This window comes from Sorex fumeus, unplaced genomic scaffold (assembly GCF_029834395.1).
Source record: "Sorex fumeus unplaced genomic scaffold, SorFum_2.1 ptg000083l, whole genome shotgun sequence".
NCBI classification, from domain to species: domain Eukaryota; kingdom Metazoa; phylum Chordata; class Mammalia; order Eulipotyphla; family Soricidae; genus Sorex; species Sorex fumeus.
The window spans coordinates 3,822,727-3,835,490 of record NW_026606140.1 but is presented as its reverse complement, the minus strand read 5'-3'; the positions used below and the strand labels follow the sequence as shown (position 1 = coordinate 3,835,490).

The 12,764-nt window shown below is 43.5% G+C and overlaps 1 pseudogene; it reads left to right on the top strand.

Moving 5' to 3' along the window:
- Positions 1 to 667: 667 nt before the first annotated feature.
- On the top strand, positions 668 to 1,041 carry LOC130039192 (60S ribosomal protein L36a-like; annotated as a pseudogene).
- Positions 1,042 to 12,764: the final 11,723 nt, after the last annotated feature.

The following is a 12,764-nucleotide window of genomic DNA, read 5'->3' as shown; positions in this document are numbered from 1 at the left end:
TTCATTCACTGTGAATATGGAATTCATCTGAATCTCCAATACCGGCAGGTTGTCGTTACACCACTGGAGAATGTGCAAGTACCCCAATACTGGTTTTCAGAGGCCTTTTCATACTCGCAGCCATGCTGTTTTATTGGCTATAGACTCAACAGTGTTTAACTCTTCTTTTTCCTGTCCACACGACCCAGCCTTCAGGAATCATTTGAAAGTCCACTACAGAATGTTCCATTCATTCATTGCGAATCTGGAATGCATCTGAATATCCACTCCTGGTAGGCGTTCGTTACACCACTGTTGAATGTCCAAGTAATGCAATGCTGGTTTTCAGCGGATTGTTCACAATTGAAGCCATTCTGTTCACTGGCTGTCCAATCAACAGTCGTCAGCTCTTCATTTTCCTGTCCGCAGAAGCCAGACTTCAGATATCATTGCTATCTCCACTACAGAAAGTTCCATTCATTCATTCATTCATTCAATCTGGAATTCATCTGAATCTCTATTCCCGGCAGGTTTTCTTTACACCACAGTTGAATATCCAAGTAACCTAATGCTGCTTTTCCGCGGCCTGTTCAGACTCGTAGCCATACTGTTCAATTGGCTATCCTCTGAACCATGTTCAGCACTTCATTTTCCTGTCCACATAACCCATTCTTCAGAAATCATTCCTTTCCTCGCAGACACCGCTGCCGCAAGCATGGTGAACGTACCGAAACCCGCCGGACATTTTGTAAGAAATGTGGCAAACATCAGCCCCACAAAGTCACACAGTACAAGAAGGGCAAGGATTCTCTGTATGCTCAGGGAAAGCGTGGTTATGATAGGAAGCAGAGTGGTTACGGAGGTCAAACTAAGCCTATTTTCCGGAAGAAGGCTAAAACTCCAAAGAAGATTGTGTTGATATTTGAATGTGTCGAGCCCAACTGCAGATCTAAGAGAATGCTGGCCATTAAGAGGTGCAAGCATTTTGAACTGGGAGGCGATCAAAAGAGAAAGGGACAATTGATCCAGTTCTAAGCTTCATCTTTTAATACGAAGACAGAAATCCTGGGCTGTGTTAGACTGATGGAACAATTCATGTTTTAGGAGAGAAATTAAATAGTGTCATGAATAAACTTCCTGAGAGGAAATTTGCTTGATAAAAAAAATCATTTTTTTCTGGAAAAAAAAACCCAATACTTTAATTTTTTAAGACAACTGCAAGCACCTCAAACAATGGATTATTGTTACAACACTTGTTATCTTTTCACAATCTAGTTATTGCAAAGGCATATATGGATAAATATTAATGGACAAAGTCAAGAAAAAGAGGCACCTTAATGAATTTAAAAAAAAAACACATTCAATCCAATGACTTCTAAAAGAGGCTAAATTTACCTCAGTATGTATGGTAAAAGGTAAAGGCCCTCCCATTGATCGTCTATTTGCTCGAGCGGGCCCAGTAACGTCTCTATTGGAGACTTTGTTGCTACTGTGTCTGGCATATCTAATACTCTCGGTAGCTTGCCGGGCTCTCCGAGAGGGGCGGAGGAATCGAACTCGGGTCGGCCATGTTGGCCGCTTGTAAGGCGAACGCCCTACCACTGTGCTATCGCTCCAGCCCAAGTATGTTACATTCTAAAATTGTATTGCCTACTATGGTTAGTGACCTGGATTCTGCAACTCAGAGGAAATGTATAAACAAACTACAGAATGTTCCATTCATTTACTGCGAATCTGGAATTAATCTGAATCTGCACTCCAGGCAGGCTTTCATTATACCACTGGTGAATGTCCATGTAAAGCAATGCTGGATTTCATCAGTTTTTTCACTATCGAAGCCGTGCTGTTCACTGGCTATTCACTCAACACTGATGAGCCCTTCATTTTCCTGTCTGCACAATCCAGATTTCAGAAATCATTGGAATCTCCACTACAGAATGTTCCATTCATTCAATGCGAATCTGGAATTCATCTGAATCTCCAATACCAGCAGGTTTTCATTATACCACTTGTGAATGACCAAGTAACCCAATGCTGGTTTTCAGCGACCTGTTCACACTCACAGAGTTTCTGTTCAATTGGCTATCCACTAAATGCTGGTAAGCTCTTCATTTTTCTGTCCACACAACCCAGCATTCAGAAATCATTGGAAACTCCATTACAGAATGTTCCATTCCTTCACAGCGAATCTGGAAATCATCTGAATCTGCACTGCAGGCAGGCTTTCGTTAGACTACTGGTGAATGTCCAAGTAACCCAATGCTGGTTTTCAGTGGCCCGTTCACACTCGCAGACATGCAGTTCAATTGGCTATCCACTCAACCCTATTCAGCTCTTCATTTTCCTGTCCAAACAATCCAGACTTCAGAAATCATTCCAATGTCCACTAGAGAACAGTCCATTCATTCACTGCGAATCTGAAATTCTTCTGAAGCTCCATTACCGGCAGGTTTACGTTACACCGCTGGTGAATGTCCAAGTAACCCAATGCTGGTTTCAGCGGCCTGTTCAGACTCGCAGCCGTGCTGTTCAATTGGCTATCCACTCAACCCTGGTCAGCTCTTCATTTTCCTGTCCATACAACCCAGCCTTCAGAAATTATTGGAAACTCCAATACAGAATGTTCCATTCATTCACTGCGAATCTGGAATTAATCTGAATCTGCACTCCAGGCATGCTTTCGTTATACCACTGGTGAATGTCCAAGTAAAGCAATGCTGGATTTCATCAGTTTTTTCACTATCGAAGCCGTGCTGTTCACTGTCTATCCACTCAACACTGGTGAGCCCTTAATTTTCCTGTCTGCACAATCCCGACTTCGGAAATTATTGGAATCTCCACTACAGAATGTTCGACTCATTCACTGTGAATCTGGAATTCATCTGAATCTCCACTACTGGCAGGTTTTCGTTACACCACTGGTGAATGACCAAGTAACCCAATGCTGGTTTTCAGCGGCCTGTTCACACTCACAGAGGTTCTGTTCAATTGGATATCCACTAAATGCTGGTAAGCTCTTCATTTTTCTGTCCACACAACCAAGCATTCAGAAATCATTGGAATCTCCATTATGGAATGTTCCATTCCTTCACTGAAAATCTGGAATTCATCTGAATCCGCACTGCAGGCAGGCTTTCGTTAGAACACTGGTGAATGTCCAAGTAACCTAATGCTGGTTTTCAGTGGCCCGTTCACACTCGCAGAGGTGCAGTTAAAATTGGCTATCCACTCAACCCTATTCAGCTCTACATTTTCCTGTCCAAACAATCCAGACTTCAGAAATCATTCCAATGTCCACTAGAGAACAGTCCATTCATTCACTGCGAATCTGAAATTCTTGTGAAGCTCCTTTCCTGGCAGGTTTTCGTTACACCGCTGGTGAATGTCCAAGTAACCCAATGCTGGTTTTCAGCGGCCTGTTCAGACTCGCAGCCGTGCTGTTCAATTGGCTATCCACTCAACCCTGGTCAGCTCTTCATTTTCCTGTCCATACAACCCAGCCTTCAGAAATTATTGGAAACTCCAATACAGAACATTCCATTCATTCACTGCGAATCTGGAATTCATCTGAATCAGCATTCATGCAGTCTTTCGTTACACCACTATTGAATGTCCAAGTAATGCAATGATGTTTTTCACCAGTCTGTTCACACTCGAAGCCAGGCTTTTCACTGTCTATCCACTCAACACTGGTCAGCTCTTCATATTCCTGTCCACAAAAAATCCAGACTTCAGAAATCATTCGAATCTCCACAGAGAATGGTCCATTCATTGACTATGAATCTGGAATTCTTCTGAATCTCCATTCCTGACAGGCTTTCGTTAGACCACCGTTGAATGTTCAAGCAACGCAATGCTGGTTTTCAGTGCTTTGTTCACTCTCGAAGCCGTGCTGTTCACTGGCAATCCACTTAACACTGGTCAGCTCTTCATTTTGCTGTCCACACAATCCAGACTTCAGATACCATTGGAATCTCCACTACAGAAAGTTCCATTCATTCACTGCGAATCTGGAATTTATCTGAATCTCTACTCCAGGCAGGTTTTCGTTACACCACTGGTATATGTCCATGTCACACAATGCTGGTTTTCAGTGGCCTGCTCAGACTCGTACTCATGCTTTTCAACTGGCTATACACTCAACCCTGTTCAGCTCGTCATTTTCCTCTCCACATCATCCAGCCTTCAGAAATCATTGGAATGTCCACAACAAAATGTTCCATTCATTCACTGCGAATCTGGAATTCATCTGAATCTCCACTACCGGTAGGTTTGCGTGACACATAAGGTGAATGTCCAAGTAACCCAATGCTGGTTTTAGGCGGCATATTCACACTCGCAGAAGTGCTGTTCAATTGGCTATCCGCTCAACCCTGTTGAGCTCTTCATTTTCTGTCCTTATCACGCAGCCATCAGAAATCATTGAAATCTCCACTACAGAAATTTCCATTCATTCACTGCGAATCTGGATTTCATCTGAATCTGCACTGCAGGCAGTCTTTCGTTACACCACTATTGAATGTCCAAGTAACGCATGGTTGGTTTTCAGCAGCATGTTCACACACGCAGACGTGCTACTCAATTTGCTATCCACTCAGCCCTGGTGAGATCTTCATTTTCCTGTCCACACAACCCAGCCTTCCAAAATCATTGAAATGTGTACTACAGAATGTTCTATTCATTTACTGCGAATCTGGAATACATATGAACGTCCACTATTGGCAGGAATTCAATACCCAACTGGTGAATGTCCAAGTTACCCAATGCTAGTTTTTTGCGGCCTCATCACAATCGCAACTGTGTTGTTCAATTGGCTATCTTCTCAACCCTGTTGAGCTCTTCATTTTCTGTCCTCATCACGCAGTCTTCAGAAATCATTGAAATCCCCACTACAGAAATTTCCATTCATACACTGCGAATCTGGAATCCATTTGAATCTGCACTGCAGGCAGTCTTTCGTTACACCACTATTGAATGTCAAAGTAACCCAATGGTGGTTTTCAGCGGCCATTTCACACTCGCAGACGTGCTCTTTAATTGGCTATCCACTCAACCCTGGTCAGCTCTTCATTTTCCTGTCCACACAACCCAGGCTTAGGAAATCATTGGAATCTCCACTACAGATAGTTCCAATCATTCATTGCGAATCTGGAATTCATCTGACTCTGCACACGAGGAAGGTGTCTTTACACCACTGGGGAATGATCAAGTAACCCAGTGCTCATTTTCAGTGGCCTGTTTACAATTGCAGTCGTGCTGTTCAGCTGGCTATCCACTGAACCCTGGTGAGCTCTTCATTTTCCTGTCCACACAACTCAGCCTTCAGAAATTATTGGAATCTTCGCTACAGAATGTTCCATTCATTCACTGCGAATTTGGAATTCATCTGAATCTGCACTGCAGGCATTCTTTCGTTACACCACTGTTGACTGTCCACGTAACCTCAAGATGGTTTGTAGCGGCATGTTGACACTCGCAGACGTGCTGTTCAGTTGGATATCCACTCAAGCCTGGTCAGCTCTGCATTTTCCTCTCCACGCCAACCAGACTTCAGAAATCATTGGAACCTCCAATACAGAACTTTCCATACAATCACTGCGAATCTGGAATTCATCTGACTCTCCACTCCAGGCAGGTTTTCGTTAAACCACTGCTGAATGACCAAGTAACACAATGCTGGTTTTCAGCGGCCTGTTCACACTCCCAGGTGTGCTGTTCAATTTCCCATACACTCAACCATGGTTAGCTCTTCATTTTCCTGTCTAAACCACCCAGATATACAGAAGTCATTGGAACCTCCACCACAGTATGTTCCATTCATTCACTGCGAATGTGCAATTAATCTGAAACTGCTCTCCAGGCAGGCTTTCTTTATACCAATGGTGAATGTCCCAGTAACCCAATGCTGGTTTTCAGCGGTCTGTTCACACTCGAAGCCGTGCTGTTCACTGGCTATCCACTCAACACTGGTCATCTTTTCATTTCCTTACCACACAGTCCAGACTTCAGAAATTTTTGTAACCTCCACTACAGAATGTTCCACTCACTCACTGGGTATCTGGAATTCATCTGCTTCTGCATTCAAGTTTTCGATACACCGCTGTTGAATGTCCAAGTAACCCAATGTTAGTTTTCAGTGGGCTGTTGACGATCGCAGCCATACTGTTCATTTGGCTCTCCACTCAACTCTGGTCAGCTCTTCATTTTCCTGTCCACACAATCCAGACTTTAGAAAGCATTGGAACCTAGACTACAGAATGTTCCATTCATTCACTGCGAATCTAGAATTCATCGGAATCTCCACTACCGGCAGGTTTTCGTTACACCACTGGTGAATGTCCATGTAACCCAATGCTGGTTTTCAGCGGCCTGCTCAGACTCACAGCCATGCTTTTCAATTGGCTATCCACTCAACCCTGTTCAGCTCTGCATTTTCCTGCCCACATCACCCAGCCTTCAGAAATCATTGGAATCTCCACTACAGAATGTTCCATTCATTCAGTGCGAATATGGAATTTATCTGACTCTCCAATTCAGGCAGGTTTTGGTTACACCACTGTTGAAAGTCCAAGTAACACAATACTGGTTTTCAGCGGCATGTTCAAACTCGCAGCCGTGCTTTTCATTTTTCTATCCACTAAACCCTGGTCAGCTCTTCATTTTCCTGTATAAACCACCCAGATTTACAGAAATCATTGGAAACTCCACTACAGAATGTTCCATACATTCAGTGCGAATCTGGAATTCATCTTAATCTCAACTCCAGCCAGGTTTTCTTTACACCACTGGTGAATGTCCAAGTGACCCAATGCTGGTTTTCATCGGACTTTTCATACATGCAGCCGTTCTGTTCAATTGGCTGCAGATTCAACCCTGGTGAATTCTTCATTTTCCTGTCCACATAAACTAGCCTTCAGATAGTATTGGAATCTCCATTATAGAATGTTCCATTCATTCACTGCGAATCTGGAATTCATCTCATTCTCCACTCCTGCCAGGTTTTTGTTACACCACTGTTGAATGTCCAAGTAACACAATGCTGGTTTTCAGCCTCATTTTCCTACTCGCAGCATTGCTGTTCAATTGGCTATCCATTCAACCCTGGTCAGCTCTTCATTTTCCTGTCCACACAACTCAGCCTTCAGAAATCATTTAATTCTCCACTACAGAATGTTCCATTCATTCACTGCGAATCTTGAATTAATCTGAATCTCCACTAAAGGGAGATATCTGTTACACCACTGGTGAATGTCCAAGTAACCCAAAGCTGGTTTTCAGGAGCCTGTTCCCACTAGTAGCCCTGCTATTCACTAGCTAAACACGCAAAACTGGTCAGCTGTTCATTTTACTGTCCACACAGCCCAGCCTTCAGAAATCATTGGAATCTCCACTACAGAATGTTCCGTTTATTCACTACGAATCTGGAATTCATCTGAATCTCCAATACCGGCATATTTTCGTTAGACCACTGGTGAATTTCCAAGTAACCCAATGCTCATTTTCAGTGGCCTGTTCACAATCGCAGACGTGTTGTTCAATTGGCTATCCACACAACCCTGTTCAGATCTTCATTTTCCTGTCCACATCACTCAGCCTTCAGAAATCATTGGAATGTCCACTACAGAATTTTCCATTCATTCACTGCGATTCTGGAATTCATCTGAATCTCCACTACCAGCAGGTTTTCGTTATACATCTGCTGATTGTCCAATTAAACCAATGCTGCTTTTCAGCGGCCTGCTCAGACTCGCAACCATGCGGTTCAATGGGCTGTCCACTCAACTCAACCCTGTTCAGCTCTTCATTTTCATGTCCACATCACCCAAAATTTAGATACCATTGGTAACTCCACTACAGAATGTTCCATTAATTCACTGAGAATCTGGAATTCATCTGCCTCTCCACTCCAGGCAGGTTTTAATTACACACTCTTGAATGTCCAAGTAACCCAATGCTGGTTTTCAGTGCCATGTTCACACTTGCAGACGTGCTGTTCAATTGGCTATCCACTTAACCCTGCTCAGCTAATCATTTTCCTGTCCACACTACCCAGACTTCAGAAATCATTGGAACTTGCACTGCAGAATGTTCCACACATTCACTGCGAATCTGGAATATATCTCAATCTCCACATCAGGCTGGTTTTGGATACAACTCTGGTGAATGTCCAAGTAACGCAATGCTGATTCTCAGCCGCCTTTTCACACTCGCTGATGTGCTGTTTAATTGGCTATCCTCACAACCATGGTCAAGTCTTCATTTTCCTGTACACACAATCCAGACTTTAGAAATCATTGTTATCTCCACTACAGAATATTCAATTCATTCACTGCGAATTTGGATTTCATCTGAATCTGCAACAAAGGTAGTCCTTCGTTACACCACTGTTGAATGTCCAAGTAACCCAATGATGGTTTTCAGCGGCCTGTTCACACTTGCAGAAGTGCTGTCCAACTGGCTATCTCTTAAACCCTGGTCAGCTCTTCATTTTCCTGTCCACACAGCCCAGCCTTCAGAAATCATTGGAATCTCCACTACTGAATGTTCCATTCATTCACTGCGAATCTGGAATTCATCTGACTCTCCACTCCAGGCAGGATTTCATTTCACCACTGGGGAATGTGCGAGTAACGAATGCTCGTTTTCAGCGGTCTTTTCACACTCGCAGCCTTGCTGTTCAATTGGCTATCGATTCAACCCTGGTCAGTTCTTCATTTTTCTGTCCACAGAACTCAGCCTTCAGAAATCATTTAAATCTCCACTACAGACTGTTCCATTCATTCACTGCAAATCGTGAATTCATCTGATTTTCCACTAAAGGCAGCTCTCTATTACACTACTGGTGAATGTCGAAGTAATCCAAAGTTGGTTTTCAGCAGCCTGTTACCACTCGCAGCCCTGCTATTCAAAGGCTATCCACTCAAAACTGTTCAGCTGTTCAATTTACTGTCCACACAGCACAGCCTTCATAAATCAATGGAAACTCCATTACGTAATGTTCCGTTCATTCACTACGAATATGGAATTCATCTGAATCTCCACTACGGGCAGGCTTTCGTTACACCACTGGTGAATGTCCAAGTAACCAAATGCTCGTTTTCAGCGTCATGTTCACAATCGCAGACATGCTGTTCAATTGCCTATGCACTCAATGCTGGTGAGCTCTGCATTATCCTGTCCACACAGCCCAGCCTTCAGAAATCATTGGAGTCTCCACTACAGAACGTTCCATTCATTCACTGCGAATCTGGAATTCATCTGACTCTCCAACTCCAGGCAGGAATTAGTTACACCACTGGTGAATGTCCAAGTAACCCAATGCTGGTTTTCAACAGCCTGTTCACACTCGCAGCCGTGCTGTTCAAGTTCCATCCACTAAACTGTGGTTACCTCTTCATTTTCCTATCCACAGAACCCAGCCTTCAGAAATCATTGTTATCTCCACTACAGCATGTTCCATTCATCCACTGCCAATCTGGAATTCATCTGAATCTCCACTCCCGGCAGGCTTTCGTTACAGCGGCATGTTCACACTCGCAGACATGATGTTCAATTGCCTATCCACTCAATTCTGGTCAGCTCTGCATTTTCCTGTCAATACAACCCAGCATTCTGAAATCATTGGAATCTCCACTACAGATTGTTCCATACATTCACTGCGAATATGGAATTAATCTGAATCTGCACTCCAGGAAGTCTTTCCTTATACCATTGTTTAACGTACAAGTAACCCGTATGATCTAGAATTCATCTGACTCTCCACTCCAGGCAGGATTTCGTTACACCACTGGTGAATGTCCAAGTAACCCATGCTGGTTTTAAGCGGCCTGTTCTCGATTTCTTAAGGCTGGACTGTGTGGACAGGAAAATGAAGAGCTGACCAGCATTGAGTGGATAGCCAATTTAACAGCACGTCTGAGAGTGTTAACATGCCGCTGAAAACCACCATTGGGTTACTTGGACATTCAGCTGTGCTGTAACGAAAGACTGACTACAGTGCCGTTTCAGATGAATTCTAAATTTGCAGTGAATTAATGGAACATACTGTAGTGCAGATAACAATAATTTCTTAAGGATGGGTTGTGTGAAAAGGAAAATGAAGAGCTAACGAGGGTGGAGTGGATGGCAAATTGAACAGCAGGTCTGCGATTGTGAACAGGCCACTGAAAACCAGCATTGGGTTACTTGGACATTCAACAGTGGTGTAACGAAAACCTGCCTGGAGTGGAGATTCAGATGAATTCCAGATTCGCTGTGAATATTTGGAACATTCTGTAGTGGAAGTTCCACTGATTTCTGTAAGTCTGGGTTGTTTCGAGAGGAAAATTAAGAGCTGACCAGGGTGGAGTACATAGGCAATGGAACAGCACTTCTGCGAGTGTGAACAGGCCACTGAAAACCAACATTGGGTTACTTGGACATTCACCAGTGGTGTAAAGAAAGCATGCCTGGAGTGCAGGTTCAGATTAATTCCAGATTCGCAGTGAATGAATGGAACATTCTGTAGTGGAGATAAAAATGTTTTCTGAAGGCTGGTGGACAGGAAAATGAAGAGCTGACCAGGGTTGAGTGGGTAGCCAACTGAATATCACGGCTGCTATTGTGAACATGCCACTGAAAAACAGCATTGGGTTATTTGAATATTCAACAGTGGTGTAACAAAAACCTGCCTTGAGTGCAGAGTCAGAAGAATTCCAGATTCGCAGTGAGTGAATGGAACATTTTGTAGTGGAGAATCCAATAATTTCTGAAGTCTGGATTGTTTGGAAAGGAAATGAAAAGCTGACCAGTATTGAGTGGATAACCAGTGAACAGCACGGCTTTGAGTGTGAACAGACCTCAGAAAACCAGCATTGTGCTACTTGGACATTCACCAGTGGTATAAAGAAAACCTGCTTTGAGAACAGAGTCAGATGAATTATAGATAGTGGAGGTTACAATGCTTTCTGAAGTCTGGGTTTTGTGGACAGGAAAATGAAGAGCTGACCAGGCTTGAGCGGATAGCCAGTGAACAGCACGGCTTCGAGTATGAAGAGGCGGCTGAAAACCAATATTGGGTAAATTGGTCATTCACCAGGGGTGTATCGAAAACCTGCCTGGAGTGGAGAGTCAGATGAATTCCAGATTCGCAGTGAATGAATGGAACATTGTTTAATGGAAAGTCCAATGATTTCTGAAGTCTGGGTTGTTTGGACAGGATAATGAAGAGCTGACCAGTTTTAAGTGGATGGCAAATTGAACAGCACGGCTGCGAGTCCTTGAATTCCAGATTGGCAGTAATTGAATGGAAAATTCTTTAGTGAAGATTCCACTGGTTTCTGAATTCTACGTTGTGTGAACAGGAAATGAAAGAGCTGTCCACTGTGGAGTGGACAGCCAGTTGAACAGCACGCCTGCGACTGTCAACAGGACGCTGAAAACCAGCATTTGGTTACTTGGACATTCACGAGTGGTTTAACCATAGCCTGCGTGGAGTGGAGATTTAGATGAATTCCAGATTCGGAGTGAATTATTGGAACATTCTGGAGTGGATATTCCAATGATTTCTGAAACCTGGGTTGAGTGGACAGGAAAATTAAGAGCTGACCAGGGATCATTGGATAGCCAGTTGAACAGCACACCTGCGAATGTGAACAGGACCCTGAAAACCAGCATTGTGTTACTTGAATATTCAACAGTAGTGTAACTAAAGCCTGCCTTGAGTAGAGATTCGATGATCTCCAGATTCCAGTGAATGAATGGAACATTCTGTAGTGTAGATTCCAATGATTTCTGAAATCTGGGTTGGATGGATATGAAAATGAAGAGCTGACTAGGGTTCAGTGGATAGCCAGCTGAACAGCACGCAAGCGAGTGTGAAAAGGCCTCTGAAATCTAGCATTTGTTTACTTGCACATTCAGCAGTGGTATAAGGAAAGCCTGCCTGGAGTGGAGACTCGATTATCTCCAGATTGGCAATGAATGAATGAAACATTCTTTAGTGGATATTCCAATGAATTCTGAAGTCTGGGTTATGTGGACAGGAAAATGGAGAGCTGACCAAATTTCAGTGGATAGCCAGTTGAACAGCACGGCTGCGAATGTGAACAGGACGCTGAAAACCAGCTTTGGGTTACTTGGACATTAAACAGTAGTTTAACGAAAGCCTGTCTGGAGTAGAGATTCAGATGAATTCCAGATTCGCAGTGAATGAATGGATCATACTGTAGTGGAGTTTCCAATGTTTTCTGAAATCTGGGTTGTGTGGACAGGAATATGAAGAGCTAACCAGTGTTCACTGGATAGCTAGTTGAACAGCACCCCTGCAATTTTGAACAATACGCTGATAACCAGCATAGGGTTACTTCAACATTTGCAGTGGTGAAACGAAAATCTGCCTGGAGTGGAGATTCTATGATCACCCGATTCCAGTGAATGAATGGAACATTCTGTAGTGGAGATTCCAATGATTTCTGAAATCTGATTTGTGTGGAAACGAAAATGAAGAGACGACCAGGGTTCAGGGGATAGCCAGTTGAACAGCATGCCTGCGAGTGTGAAAAGTCCTCTGAAAACCAGCATTGGGATACTTGTGCAATAAGCAGTGGTGTAAAATAAGCCTGCCTGGAGTGGAGATTTCATGATATCCTGATTCCAGTGAATTAATGGAACATTCTGTAGTGGAGATTCCAATGATTTCTGATGTCTTGGTTGTGTGGACAGGAAATGAAGGAGCTGACCACTGCTGAGTGGAGAGCCAGTTGAACACCAAGCCTGCGACTGTGAATAGGACGCTGAAAACCATC